At 36.0% G+C, this 19337-nt stretch overlaps 1 long non-coding RNA gene across 1 annotated transcript; it reads right to left on the minus strand.

Moving 5' to 3' along the window:
• Positions 1–9862: 9862 nt before the first annotated feature.
• On the minus strand, positions 9863–17826 carry LOC122814876. Its single transcript, XR_006366924.1, has 3 exons — positions 17540–17826; positions 16193–16287; positions 9863–11457 (listed from the first exon to the last, which is right to left on the minus strand). It is a non-coding gene; the product is annotated as an uncharacterized LOC122814876 (long non-coding RNA).
• Between the last annotated feature and the right edge of the window lie 1511 nt (positions 17827–19337).

A 19337-nucleotide genomic window follows, 5' to 3' on the forward strand; every position in this document is an offset into this window, starting at 1 on the left:
TAAAATGCTGATTCTAGTTACTAAAGGAGAAGTCAGTGTCTTACTTGTTACACCTAGAAGGGAAAGAGATGATATATCAAGGTTCAGTTTATACTTTGAGGCTTTACTATAATTCTGTCCTGATAGCAATACATAGTGTATATTGTAACTAAATCCACTTGTTCTTCCATGTTATACAATATAATAAAGATTCATAGCATTGTACAGAGCCAGCATTGTTAACATTTTGTAAAGATCAGCCACATAACTGTTTATATATTTACAGATGGAAAAAGATTCCATTCAGATGATAAAGATGCTGGGTGAGATAGGGGAGAAATGGCTCCTGAGAGTGCTAATAGCAGTGTGGAGAGACTTATCCAAGGTGACTGGAGAATAAGCATACTCTTGCCAGTGTGCAAGAACAAAGGGGACATCCACAACTGTGAGCAGTACAGAGGCATCAAATTCCTATCACATTGCATGAAAGTTCTGGAGATGGTGATTGATAAACGGATATGCAAAGTAGTAGAATGTAAGATGGGAGATGAGCAGTTTGGATTCAGATCAGGATGCAGCACAATTGACTCGATGTTTGCATTGAGACAGATACTTGAGAAAAAGCTAGAGATGAAGAGAGAGTTCAACTGGGCATTCCTAGACTTGGAGAAAGTATACGACAAGGTCCCAAAAAAGCTGATCTGGGCAGTACTGTGGTGGTTTGAAGTCCTAGAAACATTGGTAGAATTAGAGCAGGCTATGTACAAGGACCCAATGACTCAGGCATCATAGAGGGGTTCCCAGTGGGAGTGGTTGTATACCAGGGTTCAGCTCTGAGCATACTGCTGTTCATATTGGAGATAGACTACATGAGCAAACAGGTTGGAGGGGACAGATCAACAAAGTTGCTCTATTTAGATGATGTGGCATTACAGGCAGACTGAGCTAGAACTTCAGCAAAGGATAGGAGAATGGAATGCAAAACTGAAGGCACATGGGATGAAACTAAGCACAGGTAAGATGATGGTAATGGCAGAAAATTGGGGAAATCAGAAGAAGCTGAGAATCGAGACAGAAGGAAAGATAATGGAACAGGAAAACAACTTCAAGTATCTGGGTGGAGTGGTTGAGGAGAAGGGAAGTCTGAATGAAGAGGTCAAAGCTAGAGGGGCTGCAGCCAACTGGCATAGAGTATCAGGTGTAGTCTTTGACAGAAGAATGCCAAAGAAGCTGAAAAGTAAGGTGGACAAGACAGTGGTGTCACCAGTACTACTGTGTGGTACAGAAACCTGGGCAGTAAAGACAGAACAGTTGAAGAAGCTAGAGGTGATGTAAATGAAGTGCCTGAGAAGGGTGGTAGGATGCACACTGTGAGACAGACGAATAAATGAAAACATAAGAGCAGAAGCTAAAGCAGCTCCAATTGCAGAAAAGATCAAAGAGAACAGATTACACTAGTTTGGGCACATGTACAGAAAATCAGAAGGCAATCTGGTGAGAAAGATTTAGGACAGACAGAAAGAAGGCAAGAGGAAGCGAGGACATCCAGCAAAGAGGTGGATGAATTGTGTGAGAGAAGATCTGTGATAGTCAGACATGAATGTTGAAGAAGGCAGGAGTGTGGCACTGAATCAACAGAGTTGGTGACATTTAACATGATACCCCAACCCCATGTAGAAAAAATGGGAAAAAGGGGACTGATGATGGTGATGATGCAATGCATAGGGTATACATTTTACTGCATTTTAGAGATACGAAAGAACTCATTTATAAATGAGTTGTTAATATCGTAATTAGAGAATTGTAAAGCTATTATTAAAGGATGCTGTAAATCTTTTTTGAAAAGAAATATTCAAATAATAGAATGAACATAAATTGTGACAGACAGCATACATGCTTAGTAACTGTCAAAATTATTATGTGTGATGAGATCCTGCTATTAATTTCAATACATGTAGCATCCATGTCATATAAGATTTTGCAGTTTGAATATAATTATCATGAAAAGCAAGCTTCTTGAGAACATCAAATATGATGATGTGAATTTGATCAAACGACTTACTTGTATCCACTACAAATACTTCTTTTTAAACGTGTATTGTAGTATACAGTTAGCTCTAATGTTATATTACTATTCTAAGTCTACCTCAGTTTCTTAAACCGTGACTTAAAGTTTGAAATGATGCAATGCTTGCAAATAATCAAAATGCCTTTAACAAATATCAGTGAATATATTTTAATGTCAGGATTAGTAAGCAATATATGTTGGTAGTTGTTGACTAAAAGAGGATCTGAATTCACTTTAAAAATAAAAAATGTCCTTGACTGCTTTATATACTTATCATTGATATAATATTTGATATAATTCTACAACTTTAACAGGACTGGACCTATATACCATTTGACATTTTTAAAAAATGTAACATTGAAACCAATGGGTAATGGACCTTACTTACACTTTTTGAGTTATGCAATACCTTCTAGCACTTCCTTGAATAAAAGTCTGAATTTAAGCTTGGGATATAACATTTTGTAACTGCATTAGAAGATAATTTAGTTAGAAAGCTGTCAATGTCAATTGAATGTTTATGTGGGTAAGTGAAAGTATGGATTTCACTGCATGCATTATAGAATATTCTGAGCATATATTTGGGTTGAGTACTTAGAGACTGATCAGTTGAAACTGAAGAAATATTATTTGAAACATGATTTAATTTTAGTAAGCTCACCTGAAGTTTAGAACGAATCAGAGCCCACAACATACTTTAGATTATAACAGCAATAAATATGATGGGTGTGAAGACTTAAGTTTAGTTGAGTTTGTGCACTACTTAGTGATTTAAATTTGTCTGGATCATAATTTCATTGAAGCTCTGTGTCTAAATGTGAGATACTGTCTTACAAAATAGATGCCTGCTTTAATGTACATCTCATTATGTGTGATGCTTAACTGATCCAAAAACTTTTTATTGTAGATTTGAAGGCTGATTGCCTAATATCAAACAGGATTGTTTAGTTCTGATGCAATATGAAAAAAATAATCAGTGATACAACTCATTCCCAAATTCCTCATTCTGCAGCACATGTGACTTTAATCTCCAGTTTGTCCCATATTTAGCCAAGGATGTAATTTCTAAGTGTAGTAATGAATGATCTGGAAAGATTGTGTTTCTTAACTATATTCAGTTCTGTATCTCTCAAATACTCTTTGACATTAGATAAATCAGTTCATGCTCAAGACATGTGACATATTGAAAAGAAGATAAAATCTTTGTCCTCAAGCAGTAAAGAAAAATCATGCATCTTATTTAGGTGTGTTAATAATAATAAATCCCTAATTTAAAATGGTGCAGTTGGTCTAAATTTGCCTAAACAAGCATCAAGAGCCACATTCTTCCCCAGTTATGAAATTGTATTTGCTAACACCAGATAAAACAAGAACAGTTGAATAAGAACACTGGTTATATATATTGACAAAAGGTGCATAAATACAACCAGTGACTAAAGGAAGAAGAAATAATAAGTATTTACATTCTACTGGAATGAACCATGGCAAAACAATTTTTTTTTTTTGCTTGTTTGTTTGTTTTTGAGTGTGCTGAAGCAAAAATATAAGGTTCCCATTCATTTCTGTATGAGTTAAATTCAGAAATGCACATGTATGTTTTTTGAATAAGACTGGTGCTCATATTGTAGAATATGTGCCAAAATAACTTTCTTCTGTAAACCATCTGTCTGCCATGTAAGTTACAGGAAGATTTTTTTTTATTCCGTCATCTTTGCATACCTTCACTAAGGGTAGCACTATGTATGCCTAACTGATTCCGCAGGGTCGGGACTTTGTGTGTCAAAATGGTAATGAGGCATACATATTTCTGTATCATAATAAAAAAAGATGAATGAAGATTCCAGACTATCAGATTAATATACTGACAGCATTGCGCTTGCTGCAAGAGCACCTACCCCTACTACCTGACTCTGCTGAGTCCCGCCTTGGCTGTTTAAACTAAATAAGACAACTAAAGTATTTACAGATTTAAATGTCTGGTCTTCAGGTCAGGAACACTAACTAAGTTAACACTGCTCCAGTTTGCACAGAGTCAGCAATAAATGCTTGAGTGACTTTTGCAAGAAAAGAAGTTGAGAATTACATCATAGCACAAAAATGAATTAACGAATTAAAACTTGGTACAACAACATTGTTATACTAGATCCTAAACTATGTTAGCACTTGTGAACAGTATAGCTAATATCACACAGTAATGTGAAGTATGACAACAGGAATTCCATTGCTGAAAGTATTATGAGTTGTTCTCTTCATGCAATGGTGATTCATGTGTGCTGTCTAACTTTTTGTCTATCTCTTTTTTCTTTAAATCAGTACGTGTAGGAGGTTCCCTATATTTAGAGAAAGGCTGAGTGCTGAAAGCTCCCTGTTCACAGCGTTTGCCCATATATAATAGTGCTTCTTTATTCTACGTTGTTCACTTCACTGTGCTTTGCACTACTGCTAACAAATCCTACTATGATGCCCCCTAGCATCTTGTTTATTAGTGGGAAGAGTTCACTCTCACCTCTTTTATTACACATAATGCCACGTTTACTGTCCACTGGACCTCATCCCACCTCCTGTATACACCCATAGCTTCATCTCAGGAACTATTAATGCCCCAGTCCTCATCACCAATCAAGACTGCACATTACAGATTCTGCATATAATAGCATGGGTACTGAAAATGAAAGATGACTGGAAGGACCACTAACCTCTTGCCTTGCAACAGATATGGCTTCCATCACCAGACAATACATTCCTCCTTAGGTACCACAGCATCCTAGTCGCCCTCTCTTCCAATCTATGTCCCATTTTTTTTAATTTCTCCATGTTGCTTGGGGTTTCTAATAGCATGATAGGAATGGACCCCGTTCCTAAGTCAAAGTATGATTAAAGTTTATGAAATTAGTATTGTTTCAATCTTTGATGTTAACAGTTCTCTTCCCAGCAGCTACAAGTATTGACTCCTTCTGCAATTCATATGGAGTTACATAGATTGATAACATATCTAATTATGATTGTAAATTCTTTTTTGTAAGACCCATTGTTCCTATTACTTTTGGAACTGTCTGGTATCCTTCTTCCACATTGCCCTCATTTCTGTCTGTGAATCCTGATATCTCATGACTTTGTGTCTCTCTCTACGTAAGACACTTTTGTCACTGTGAGTAGCAATTTCAGTGATCAATGCTACTTTTGTCTTCTCATTGACCATTGTATCTGGTTTTCTTGCATCTATTTTTTGAACTGTTGGTAATGGGTGATCCCATGTGATATAAACATCATAATTTTCAATAATGCTTTGTAGCTCATGTTTCCAATGTTTTTCAGCTACTTCATTATATTATGATGTTTGCACAATCCCCAATGAAACAGTCTTGCCGAATTATTATGCCTTTCAGTATACAGTCCTTCTGCCATTAGTATATCACAACCAGCAAAAAGATGTGTGACTGTTTCCAATTCTGTTTTATTAAACCTACATTTGTCTGTTTCTCTCATATGTTCAATGAACTTTGTAAACCAACATGCACATAGTCCACTGTCTTGGGCTGCCAATATTAACCTTTCATCTTTTGGTTTAAATTCACCTCTCCTTATCCATTCCTGCATTCAATCCTGATGAACAGGAGGTTGTTCCAAGAGTTTTCTATACTTATAACTGTATTTATGCATTTTCCACATTTCTTGCCTTCTCAACTGATCCTTCACCATATATTCTTTCTTTTGTTTTTTTGGCACATTCAGTTGCTGCCTGATTTTATCTATTTCTGGTTTGATTTCCATTTCTGCTTGATGTCTCACTGTGCCCCAGTTTTTAATTTCTCCAAGTCTTTTGGGTTTCTAATATCATGAGGGGAATGGACCCCATTCCTAAGTCAAAGTATAATTAAAGTTCATGAAATTAGTATTGCTTCAATCTTTGATGTTAGCCAAAAGTGCTCTTCGCAGCACCTGCAGTGTACCCAGTAATTATTCCTTCTTCAGTTCATACAGAGTTTCATATATTGGTAACATATCTAAGTATGACTGTAATTTTTTTTTATAAGACCGGTTACACCTACTACTACTGGAACTGTCTGGGTATCTTTCTTCCACATTGCCCTTATTTCTGCCTGAAAATCATGGAGTTTTATGACTTTGTGTCTCTCTGTACATAAAACACTGTAGGCAATTTCAGTGATCGGTGCTACTTTTGTCTTCTTTTCATGGACTACTATATGTGGTTTTCTTGCATCTATTTTTTGAACTATTGGTAATGGATGATCCCATGTAGTATAAACTTCATCATTTTCTATGATGCTTTGTGGCTCATGTATCCAGAGGTTTTCAGCTACTTCAATACTGTAAAGTTTGCACAATCTCGAATGCAACAGTCTTGCCATATTATTATGCCTTTCTGTATACAGTCTTTCTGCCATTAGTATATCACAACCAAAAACAAGATGTGCAACTTTTCCCAATTTTGTTTTACAAAACCTACATTTGTCTGTTTCTCCAACATGTTCAATGGACTTTGTAAACAAATGTGTACGTAGTTTACTATCTTGGGCTGCCAATATTAACCTTTCATCTTTTGGTTTAAATTCACCTCTCCTTAACCATTCCTGCATTTGATCCTGATCAACAAGAGGTTGTTCCAAGAGTTTTCTATACTTCCAACTATATTTATGCACATTCCACATTTCTTGCTTTCTCATCTAATCATTCACCTTATATTCTTTCTTTTGTTTTTTGACACATTCAGTTGCTGCCTGATTTTTATCTACTTCTGGTTTGATTTCCACTCCTGCTTGACATCAATATGCTTCTGCTAAACTAAGCAGGGAAGTCATCTTAGACTTATTCTCTTCATGTTTCAAAACTTTCATTATATTGGGTCTTGCGTGGTCAGCAGATCTGTATGCAGCCCCACAATTGCAGATCTGGACATGTAATCAGTTTCAGGGAAGCCCATACCTCCTTCAGAATGGGGAATATATAATCTTGGCATGCACTGACTTTTATAAGTCATTTGATGAGCATGGAGCATCCTTCTTATTTTCTTGTCCAACCACTCCAACACCTTTTGGGGTCATTCAATCACTCCAAAAGCGTGAGTTAGAACAGGAAGAGCAAAGTGTTTATAGCTTGGACTTTGTTCCTAGATGTCAGTATTAAAGTCATCTAAAATATTCCTTACTAAGTTTTATTCACATTTTGTCATGTTTTATTGTTGATCATTCATCAATTCCCAAATATTTATACACTCCCTCTGGCCCAAGTTCTTTTATATCACATTCTTGTCCCAGACAGATATTTTCTTGGTGCTACAGCTTTTCTGCTTTAAGGGTTGCCTTTGCAGATTTATCAAGTCCAAATGACATTCTTATATCATCTGAAAAATTATGAGGACTTGCACTTGTGCTTTCAGTTCCTTATCTGATGAATTATACAGTTATAAATAATCTACAAAAGAAGATAAGAAGTCTTTACACTTTGTTGTTTTCTGGGAGCCAAATTGTAGCCATGACCTAAGCTGTTACCTAGACAACTTAATCGGTTAATGGCAAGACAAGATAGCAGCAGTGACAGACAGCCAATATCCACCTTTGAATTTTTATCCCTGGACTAATAATTTGTACTTATCAACACTTAACTGCAATGCAATTGATCAGTGTAGGGTGTATCTTATACATTTTTAAGCACTCTTTTATCCATGAATGTGGGATACTGTCAGATGCTTTTTATAGTCTATCCATGCTATACTTAGATTCTTCTCCATTTTAGAGTTCTCCATTAAGTCTTTATTTAACAACAAATGGATCCTTTATTCCATATGACTTTCTTTTTTTACCCTTTTGTTCTACTGCCATGATTAGGTTTTCTTCTAATTACTATAAACTCTGTCAGCATTAATTCCAGTGTATATTTTATATGTTGTCGGAAGGCAAGTTATTGGTCATTAGTTTTTAGGATAGCATGCAGGCATATAAATAGCTCTTACCCATGGCTAAATCTTCATGTAAAGATGTTAATACTTTTAGACAGAAGTTAGGTACTACATTTGGGCCTGGGGTTTTCCAATTAGGAGACTTTCTTTACTCTGCTTCAATCTCTCTGGCTGTTACTTCATCCCATTAAATATCCTGTTCATTTGAACTTCTTATTCTTTCTTTTACTTCTTCTCTCCATAGGTTCATAGGTGGTTACTAGGCTATCTGCCCGAGGGCATTTATAAGCCTAGCAAGAGTGTGTTGGCTTTTGCCACCCCATTGATTAATTAACTGAGCCTCTGTCAAGCAGAGCCAATGATGTGATCCCAGGGGTGTATTTTTTGTTACCCATCCACTCGTCAAGGTTTCTCTTGAAGAGTGTTAGTGAGGGGCTCTGCCTAATGTAGATAGGAATTTTGTTCCAAAGCATGGGGAGTCTCTGTGACAGGAATCTATCCCTCCAGCATGTTCTATTTATTGTTGTGGCGAGGTTTAGCTCATTAGAGCGCATGGCTCTCAGTGACTTGGATTTCTTTAGGTGGAGTATGTCCATCAATTCTGAGTTGGACATGGCTTTGTAAGTTAGGCAGAGATCACCTCTGAGTAAGCGATATGCCACTGAGTACAGCCAGGGTTTTTTCAGTCGGGCTGCATAGGACATATGTTTGAGGCCAGTAATCCTCTTGGTGAGGTACTTTTGTGGTCTTTCCAGCTGTTAGAAGTGTCTTGTGAGGTACATCTCAAATGGGGCATTGTACTCTATGATGGGTGTGATGAGTGACGAGTAGAGGGGCGCTATAACCTATTTATTTCTAGATGCAAACCCTTTAGTAATTAGATGGGCCACATAGAAGGATTTCCTAACTACTTTGGCAATATGATTGTCAAAGGAGAGATTACTATCTACCTGGGTCCACAGATCTCTTATTACCTCCTCTGTATTAAGGGGGCTGCCACCTATGTGGTAATTCGTGGGTGTTTTGTTTTTCCCAAATGGGATTACTATGCATTTTTTGGCATTTAACTTGAGGCCATGACTTTGACACCAGGTGTCATCCATTTAGCATCTTTGCTAAGTTCCACAGGCTCTTTACAGATATTTCTCCAAAATGTATATATTTCTTCTTTTTTCGGTGGTTTCAATTCCTTTTGCCTTGTTTCACAATTCTTTGTAAAACTTTTTTTGGGTCATCAGTAAATTGCTTATTTTGTACTTTTCCTTTCTATTTATATGCATATCTTCTAAGTTTTTCTGCCTGTGCTGATATTTTTCGTTTATTTTTTGCAATAGTACATAATAGATCCTGATCTGTCCTGATACTGCACATTGCTTTTATCACGTCTATCCTTCTGAGTATTTTTGTTGATCTGTTCCCACTTCTATACACTTCTAACAGTAACACTTCTTGTCTTAATTGCATGACGACTTTGCTAATACACTCTATGAGTATCTTCCATGCATCTCAGCCTGTGTATTGCTGCTTTCCGTGGAATGTCATTAATCTGGGTTCTTTTTTTTTATACATTATAGTGACACAGTTTCCTCACCTTTCTTAAATTATAAGCTATTATTTCTGCATATGTGAACTACCTAGTCTGCTGCATATGTTGGCATTAGTTGTAGCTAAACAGATGTGTCCCTCTGGAACAATATATAAGTCACACTAGTAATATTGTGCTGGTGGTTGCTAGCTACTTCTTTGAACTTATAGCTGAGCTTAGTCTGAACTTACGGAATTTAATTTTGCATACTTTACTAAGCAGTAAAACTGAAAGATGACTAGAATTTGCATTGTCCATTTTATTCAGTGTATCAACAACTTTCAATAAGCAATGCAAACTCTAGGGCTTATGTCCATTTTTTTATTTCTGCTTAAATGTCCACAGTCAAGCAAATATAATTGTATAACCATTATATATCTCGTCTTCAAAACTGGACATAAACAGATAACCATTATATATCTTTCTTCTTCCAAATAAACCATGTATTTATAATTCAGTTTATAATTCAATATAGAAGTCCTAGTTCATCCATGTTATTTACCTGATCTGGCACTAGTTTCAGAGCTGCGATGTCTTAATTCCAAATTTCCTCTGTGGTGCTTTTTAATTTCTCATTCAGATTTAAATCATTGCTTCCTGGCTGGATTCTTTTAACATCTAGATCTTCTACTGAAATTCTAGTTAACTTCATTTCTGTATGTATACCTGTAGCCTTTCCAGATCTAATATATTTTATTTCATTTATATTTGTTTACTGGGGTAGTATGCTGATTAATATGACCAATCCTAGGCTCAGCCCAGGTGAAATACAAAACATTTCACAAACAAAAAAATCAGAAATGTAAGGAATTACAGGATTGTTCAGATGGTGCCTGCCATGCAGCTTCACCTGCTAATCAATTTTATTCACATTCAGAGTCTGGTCATTTTCAGTCACCACGTATCCTTAAATCTTATAATTAGGTGCCACGAGGAGTCCACAAACTGCTTTTGGTTTATGCCACACAGTGGTCTTATCTGTTTAAGACACTAACAACAGACACGCTGTATCGTACTCACTATAGCTAGAAATAATGTTCGTTTTGTACATATTTGTTAACCAGGTAAACCCACTGAACACAAATGGCCCTTTTCAATGGCAACCCAGAAGCGCTGTCAGGTTAAATGACTTGTGAGTTATACTGTAAGCAAATGGAGTTAAAGGGGTTGAAACCCTATATGCTTGACTACAAGTCTGAAACAGCTCATTAACAGATCAGAGCCTTAATCCTTTGTACTAACTCACAGACAAATGCAACTGATTTCCAAGCCCCAAAAAGCAAATAGTGAATTTTGACCATAACAGCAATGACGTATTTCTTTCTCTTTTGAAACTCCTGCTTTTCTTTGTATGTTAGATGCTGTAGTTCATCAGCCTAACAAACTTAATGCTAACGCCTCCAACTGATTTCTTAGTAAGTAAACATTCTTTTTAATTTTAAAACTGCAAAACAAGTACTTTAAACTCTATAATGCTGCATTAAACAAATTTAGAGCTAAGAGCCTATGCTGCAAAAATGTCCAGTCTTAAAAGCACAGTAAGTGAAGATTGAGTATTTATTTATTTATTTTTCTTGACTAGGTGGGAGGTCTGGACTTCATTATCCCATTTTAGCCATGTCATGAAAAGTTAAGAGAAAATTGCAAAAGTAAAAAAAAAAGAAGAAAAACAAAAACAGTCACACTTTGTAGCAGAACACTCTTATGGTTGATCACCTCTCAGATGGCATTATTTGTAGGCAAATTTGCAGGGCACTTTAACAGCTACCTTCAGGTTAAAATCCTTTTGCATTTGCAGATGGCTTTGTCACGAAAGAGGTTGGTTAGATCATTTCTAACTTGTTGCAAAGTTGAGAGATATCAGGTGAGATGAGACTCACTAACCCCACTGTAGTAGAAAGCAGCCGGCTGAAAAACAAGAAAAAAAGAGGTTTCGCTATCACAGGTTGCAACCATTTAAATATGTAACATACATAGTTATATGACCCTACAAAAAAAAAAAAAAAGGTATCACCTAGGAAATATGTGGAATTGTGACACCTGGCCAGCACAACCCACATTGCCAGTTTTATGATAGCTGTTAGTAATCCTCTCCTAAAGGATCTGGCATTGTCATGTTTATATATTTTTTTATTTATTTACTGACATTTGATTACTGGGAAAGTCCGAGTGGATAGAAGCTCATTTTCAGTTGAAGTCCGGGGAGAAAAATCTTTGAATTATTACAAAATATTTTAAGAATAATAATTTTACAATCGTCAAAATTAAAAATAAAAATATTTGCAGTTTAAATAATTATAACAAATTGTACATAATATAAAAACACTGGTTAAAAATCAATACAAGGTGTATGACAATCATTTAATATTTAGAGAAACTTTAGAGAGTTTGTAGAGAAAGTAATGTTTGACTAACTTACCTTTAGTTTCTCTACAAAGTGTTTAAAGTTTCTCTGAATGACTGACTGGGAACATAGTTATGTAGAATGTTTTTTAGTGCTGGACAGGCAGATGGACAGTGTATAATTTTATAGATGGTAAGAAATTGTGCACATGTTAGTTGATGTGGCAGTTGTAACCAATTTAGGCCTTTCAGTGCTATATAGTGGTGAATTCTGAAAGGGGTATGTCCTGCAAATTTAGCAACTTTGTTATAACATTGTTCAAGTTTTAATTTTTGTGAAGCCTGGAGGTTAGTAAGGATGGGGGCACCATAAATAAGAGTGAGGAGGAGATAAGTAGTGGCAAGTGTAGTCTTTGGTTCTGTAAAGAATCATTAGTTTTTAATGAGTTTTTCTTATACAATTTTATATATAGGTTCATAGCTTCATAGGTAGGTACTAGGCTATCTGCCCAAGGGCATTTATAAGCCTAGCCAGAATGTGTTGGCTTTCGCCTCCCTTTTAGATTAGTTTCCTGGGCCTCTGTCCAGTAGGGCCACTGAAGTGATCCCAGGTATATATTTACGATTTCCCATCCACTCGTCAAGATTTCTCTTGAAGAGAGTCAGTGAGGGGCTCTGCCTAACATAGATTGGGATTCTATTCCAGAGCGAGGGAAGTCTCTGGGACAGGAATCTATCCCTCCAGCATGTCCTATTTATTGTGTTGAGGTTTAAATCCCTAGAGCGTGTGGCTCTAAGAGATTTGGTTTTCCTTAGGTGGAGCATGTCCATTAATTCAGGGTTTGACATGGCCTTGTATGTAAGGCAGAGGTCTCCTCTGAAGAGGCAGTAAGCAACCGAGTAAAGATGGAGTTTCTTTAGCCGGGATGCATAGAGCATCTGCATATGCAGGTCAAATGTAAGATTATCATCCACTAGCTCTCCTAAATGTTTGCTATGAGAAGTGACAGAGAGGACTTTAAATTTTGCTTTTTTCATGAGAAAGAGAGATTTGAGTAAAAATTAGTAGTTTGTTTTTTTTTTAGTTGAACATGAGTTGTGATTTAAAAGCTATGTTTCAGTTTCTGTTAAAGCTTCCTGAGTAATTTTTTGGAGATGTACCATATTATCAAATGTACAAATGAGAGTGGAATCATCTACGTATTGTATTAGGGTGGCCTGTTGTGTGGAAGTATAGAGAGTATTGGTGAAAAAGTGAAAGAGGAGGGGACCAAGGACAGAGCCTTGTGGTACACCTATGGTGACTGGAAGGTAAGGAGAGAGCGTGGAGTGTCATTTTACTGACTGATACCTTTTGGACATGTAGCTTTTGAACTACAGAAGGGTGGGCTGACAGAGATGTAGTGAGGACAATTAAAGTAGAAGTTTTCTGTGACAAACTGTGTTAAAGACTTTAGACAAGTCTAGAAATATGGAGGAGACCAGTTTGCCATTATCTCTAGCTTTATTGTCAGTATTTATATAGGTTAGAAGGGAAGTGATAGTACTATGGGGAGGATAGAAGACATGTTGTGTAGGGGTTAAGAGTTCTTCCTGTAGGAGATAGTTTAGGAATTGTTTCTGAACACATTTTTCAAGTATTTAGGCAAGGGAAGATAAGATTGCTATCGGCCTAAAGTTAATGTCTGTTGAGTTTCTTCCTTTTCTGCAGAGGGATAATGTGTGACTTCATTCAGTGAGAGGGGACTTGCGATTCCTGGATTGACCTATTTATAAGGACTGAGGCAGGATAGGCAGTGCTACTGGCTGCTATTCTTAGATACTCACTTGGAAGGTCATCAGCTGAAGAACAGAACAGTTTAAGTTTGTTTAACAGTAGTTTTATAAAGGATATGGGCACCGGTTTGAAGGTAAAAGTGGATGTGGTGATATGTGGCTGTTGGCCAGGGTTGGAATTAGATGTCGAGGAATCCTTAGTAAGATATTTTTTTAAGGCTGTCCAAAATTTTTAGAGTCGTATTCAGTATTACCCTGAAAGTTATTATAATATAGTTTTTTGTCATTTATTTGCTTTTTAGTACGATTGTGAAGTATTCTGAAGTTTTCAAGATATTGAGGTGTTTTATATTTCTATCATTCTTTCACTGCTTTTTCTCTACCCTGAAGTAGCATTCTACTCCTTTTGGAAAGCCAAATTGCATTATTTGTTGTCATTGTCTTCCTTTTAGGAGGTGCAAGGCTATTTAGGATATTTAGAAATGTTGTACTGAATTCAGTTACAGCATCATCTAAGGGGGGATTTTTTGGTAGTTCCAGTTAATAGATGAAAGTATAGTAATTGACATTTGTGGGTTAAACCTGGAAAGGTTACATGTTGTTTTATAAATATGCTTTTTAACTGGATTTGTGAGATGTCTAGTCATATACTTTGGGAGATGACCACTGAGAGATTCTGACATTGTACCTGTGGTGGAGTGGAGTATTTGCTAGGGTGTGATACTAGGATCCAGTCTGATATAAAATTTGATGTCTTACTATAATGTGCGGGGCTACAAATTAGTTGCATGAAACCATATAAGTTCATGCCAGATGTAGGGGAGTTAGAATTAATGTCCAGAAAATTGAAAGTCACATCACCTGGTATTTTTTTTCTTGTGGAAATGCTATGGATGTCCAATGTAGGATATTTCCAGTATATCTGTATTGTTGCCAGGAGGGATGTAAAGGACTGTAATACATATTTGTTTATAATTGTTTATTTTGAGGAAAGCAATAAGAAGCTTTGCTGAACTGAATTTTGGTGTTGGCTTGATGTAGGGGAATGTGGTAGGTATTGGGAAATATTAAAGCAATACCACCACCTTTCCTCTTTATATGGTCATTACAGATGATGATAATATAGCCAGGAGGAATAACTTCAGAATCCTTTATGCTGGGTTTAAGCCAAGTTTCAGTTACAGCAAGAACCTCAGGCTTATGTTGGGTAATCCAGGCATGAAGTTCTGCAGTTTAATTTCTTATACTTCTAACATTTATTGCAGCAAAAATTACATCACCAGTGTTGTGGATTGGCTGCTGTTGAGTTACAGAAGTGTGTGGGAGAGAATTATCTTTGCATTCATTGTAACAGATGTGGCCAGGATTAGGGTATAGATTACCTCCTAGAAGGAATTTAGTATATTGTGTAATCATGCATACTTGTTTTGGAGAGTATTCTTGTACTTAACTTTTGTTTTGGTTTGAGTTGAAGTGCAATTAATCAGCCTATATTTTGAATAAATATCAGGGACAATATTAAATAGGCTTGGTGCAATGTGTGGAGAGTGAAAAGAAGAAAAGAAGTATGGATAGGTGGGTGGGACAGAGTTGGAAAGATGTTGCTATATATTGTTGATGAAAGATGACACAGTAAGAGGAGAAGAATGCAGGATAGGGTGCAGAGTAGCATAATTAAGTACAGGAATCTATATTTTATAGATGTCAGGTATTAGGGAAGTAGCAATAAAGAAGGAGACAAGAAGTTGCAAGACAGTAGGAGATTCAGTGATGGTGGATTCTGAAAGCTGGAAGAGGATAGGTAAAGAGAGAACTATTTTCTTTAAGAGAAGAGAAGTACTATGACCTTGTATCTTCTCTGGAATGTAAGGAATAAAGGAGTATTAAAGGCTAGAGTATAATTTAGTCAAAATAAGAAGAAATGAGGGTTTATTTGGGAAAAGAAAAAGATACAATGTGGAATAGATGGGTACTATTAGGGAGGGTTGTGATTTATAAATGGATATAGTGCAAAGCAGTATGGGAGGGAGAAAGATAGCTAGGAATGCAGCTAAAATTAAATATAGATATAGAAGTAGGAAAGAAGAAACAGAAGTGTAGGTATAGAAGTAGCATGGTCATTGGGAAGGGTTTTGGAATAAAAGTCACAAGTGAAATGTGCATGTCGGACGTATAATATTAGAGTAAGAAGGGGTGGGAACTGGGGGTAGGGTATGGAAGTGAGAGTGAGTGGAGCAGGTTTCCCACTCTCATATCAATTTATAACTAACACCAATCAGTTTATAGCCAGAACAAAGTAATTAACAAAGAGATGCAAGTAAAACAGGTTGTCTGTCATTTCCTGAGACTAAATGACATATGCAGTACAATCTACTGGTTAAGCAAAAGGGGACAGTAACCAACTTAATAAGAAGTCCTTATAGTGCAAGGACTATTTCACAAAGAATTGCAGTTACAGAGCAGGCATGCATTTAACTGATTAAAGTTAATACACATCAAGGTTCTTTACGATAACTATGCTTACATTAAACAGTGACAAAATTCTTAGTAAACTTTTAGGTGTAGGGTGTTATGGCTGAACGTCTGCAATATCAAGGTCAGATGTAATGACCGCAGGCTCTGAAATGAAAGAAAGAAACAGTCTACTAAGCTAATTTTGTCGGTTTTCAAACCATTCTCACTTGTTTCCCTATGTCCTTTAGCTATATATCATTACCAAGAGTTCCCTGCTATTTTTTAATGATTGTAGTGCTTGCTATTTGACTTTCTGCATGGTTATTCTTGATCTTGAAAATAAATATTGCATATTTCACCATAGAAAATGAAAGAATATGATAAATGCATGCTGTTTTTCTGCATTATGGTTATCTCCACCATAAACAGTAAGTGACAAACACAATGAATATATTGCTCAGCTACAGTGATATGTACCATATTTAACACAACACACTTAGAAATGTTTATACTACATTGATATTTTTATGTTTCCTCTAAACTTTAGTCAGACATATCTGTGTAATAAGCTGCTGCTGCCTTCATTTTTCTTCTAGTGAAAGACCTGTTGTGTGTAACAATGGTGTTTTTTTCCCTTAAGTTAATCTTTATTCTTTTATGTAGACTCTATTACAATCTGAACAGAGCTCATAAGCAAACATCTGCCTTCTGCTGCTTCATATTATGCAAAATATAGACTGCAAATAGCAGTGACAAAGTGATGTGTATTACCCAATGCTTCCGCATGCTTTTTGCAACACAAGTTTTTATAAACTGCCACATTTCTCCAAGGACTACCACCACTGAAAATGGGCAACAAAAATGGGCAACAAACTGACTGGACAACCCAGTAATTAAAATAAACATGCATCCATGCATATATACATAAATAAATAAAATACACCACATTAACAAGATTGTATCTGTCCACCTTCCATATTATCCAGTTTATCTATTTATTTGACGTTTGTTAAACAGGTTCTTGAAAGCCAAAGATCCCTTTAAGCCACAACCTGGGTTATGTAGGCAGTAACAAGATACAATTAAAATACAAACAAACTATAATCAAAATCCATAATGATAAAACAGATTACAGTAATATGTAAAAAATACAAATAAAACAAATTACAGGAAAATGCAAGAGGATTAAAATATACAATAAGATACAAAAAGAGTGCCTGCTAATAGTTAAAATGTTTGTAAGTATAGGTTATTATGAGAAAAAGAAACTAATTTATGTGAAAGCTGAACTGTGGGTGGTATAGGAAGAGAATGCCTAGGTGCATAGTATTAAATTATAAAGTGCAGTATAATATACAGGATGATGAAATCATAACATCTGAATATAGTGCGTAAAATTACTAAAGGAAAAAAATACCTTGTCAGTTGAATCAGGTTAAACTGATGGTGTCTTCTGGGTGTACTCCTACATTGATTTGAACAAACCACTGATGTTCCCATTTAACTTTGTCAAGAATTTCACATCCCATGACTGCCTTTGGGGTGGATTTAGGCAGTGGACATGATAGCAATGGAGCCACACTAGCCATTCCTGCAGACTAGAACAGCACATGAAACTGAGAGGTGTTATGCATGCCCTTTCCTTGCTTGGCATTGGTGTAACTAGTACACATGAGGAGTGATGCAGTATTTGCTGTACATGCTACAAACCGGCACAGATAGATCTGTTTGCACCTCCCAGTGATATTTATATAGGTTAACTCTGTGTTTGTTCTGTGTTGGATTAAACCTTAAAGTAAGCATCATCAGCGCTAGCTAACAGGAGCAAATAAAAGTCTGTCTCCTAGTATGATTAACTACTCTGTAAAAAAGCAGTGGTCTAGCTAGAGTTTTAATGTAATTTATTTTGCCCTGTGCATTATAATCAGGACTGTCAAACCATGGGCTAATATAACAAAATATGTGCCATGCCATATATGAAATGCTTGAAGATAACAACACTACTATGAAGAGATTATAAAATGATAATTAATTATGTTTATTTAGCACAATATAAATGGTTACAGAATTGGCATTTTCTGTCATATCAGTTGTAGTATATAGTAAGTGCTGGAGGCAGTCTTATCAGTTCAGTGAAGTGATAACTTTTAGAGTTAAATTCAAAAAAAAAAAAAATCAGTGTATGCCTGCATAATACACTTTGTAGGTTATTTACAGTGCATGTTCAGTTCATTTGTGAAGGCTCTCAAAGTAAAACAGGAATGTCTTTCAGTCTGCAGACTTGGCATTCCAAGTTAGGTCAAGTTGCTTTGGATTGGTTAGTGTGTAATTCAGAGGTATGCTAATGAGCCAATAATAAGGTCTTTCTCACTGCAGCCATCAAATTTACAGTTTTTCACTGTTGTGGTAATTGATAGACTTGAAGTAGATAATTACCATGGGTGGTGAGCATTTTTCTGAATCTCAGGGTTTTACAGTCTTTCATGGTATATCAGTTTAGTTGCACCATTTCGCTATACCCTCACATTTGCAGGAAAACACTGCTCAACTTTATTTGTTTCGTCCATAAATGCCAGCTCAATGATCCTTTTCATTCCTATAAAACACTCTTCTGTCATCTGTATTTCTGAACTACCCAGTGTTTTTTTCTGATTTCCACTTTCTTTTTATATTATTTTCTCTTCCTTGATTGTTTTCTTATTCTACATTTTCTTTCTAGAGCTGTATACATCTCCTCTGTCTATCTGAATGTATATCTAATAGTTAAATATTACATCTAGCAAAGTCCATTCCATTCCATTGATTCATTTGCTTTTATCCCAGACACAGAACTAGCAAATGCAAACTAAAGAATACAGTGTTTTGTAGATGTCCAAGTTCATCTTCATCTCCCCTACTTTATAAACTAACACAGAGATCAGACAACTGTGGGGAAAAGTGTTCACAATCTCTTACAAATGCACTACAACTTTTTAGTTGCCTTGCTAATGAACTAAAATGTAATGTTTGTGTGTGTGTGTGTGTATGCTGTGTGCGTAGATACTTAAACACATGGACACAAACACACACACACACACACACGTATATATATATATATATATATATATATGGGTGTACTTCTGTTCTTCGAAAACACACTTTACAGAAGAACAGACAGCCGAACCCACTTTAGCGAAAATGCACTTAAACGAAAATGCACTTTCGCGAACAACAGT

This window comes from Protopterus annectens, chromosome 11.part0 (assembly GCF_019279795.1).
Source record: "Protopterus annectens isolate FY-2018-M chromosome 11.part0, PAN1.0, whole genome shotgun sequence".
NCBI classification, from domain to species: Eukaryota; Metazoa; Chordata; order Ceratodontiformes; family Protopteridae; genus Protopterus; species Protopterus annectens.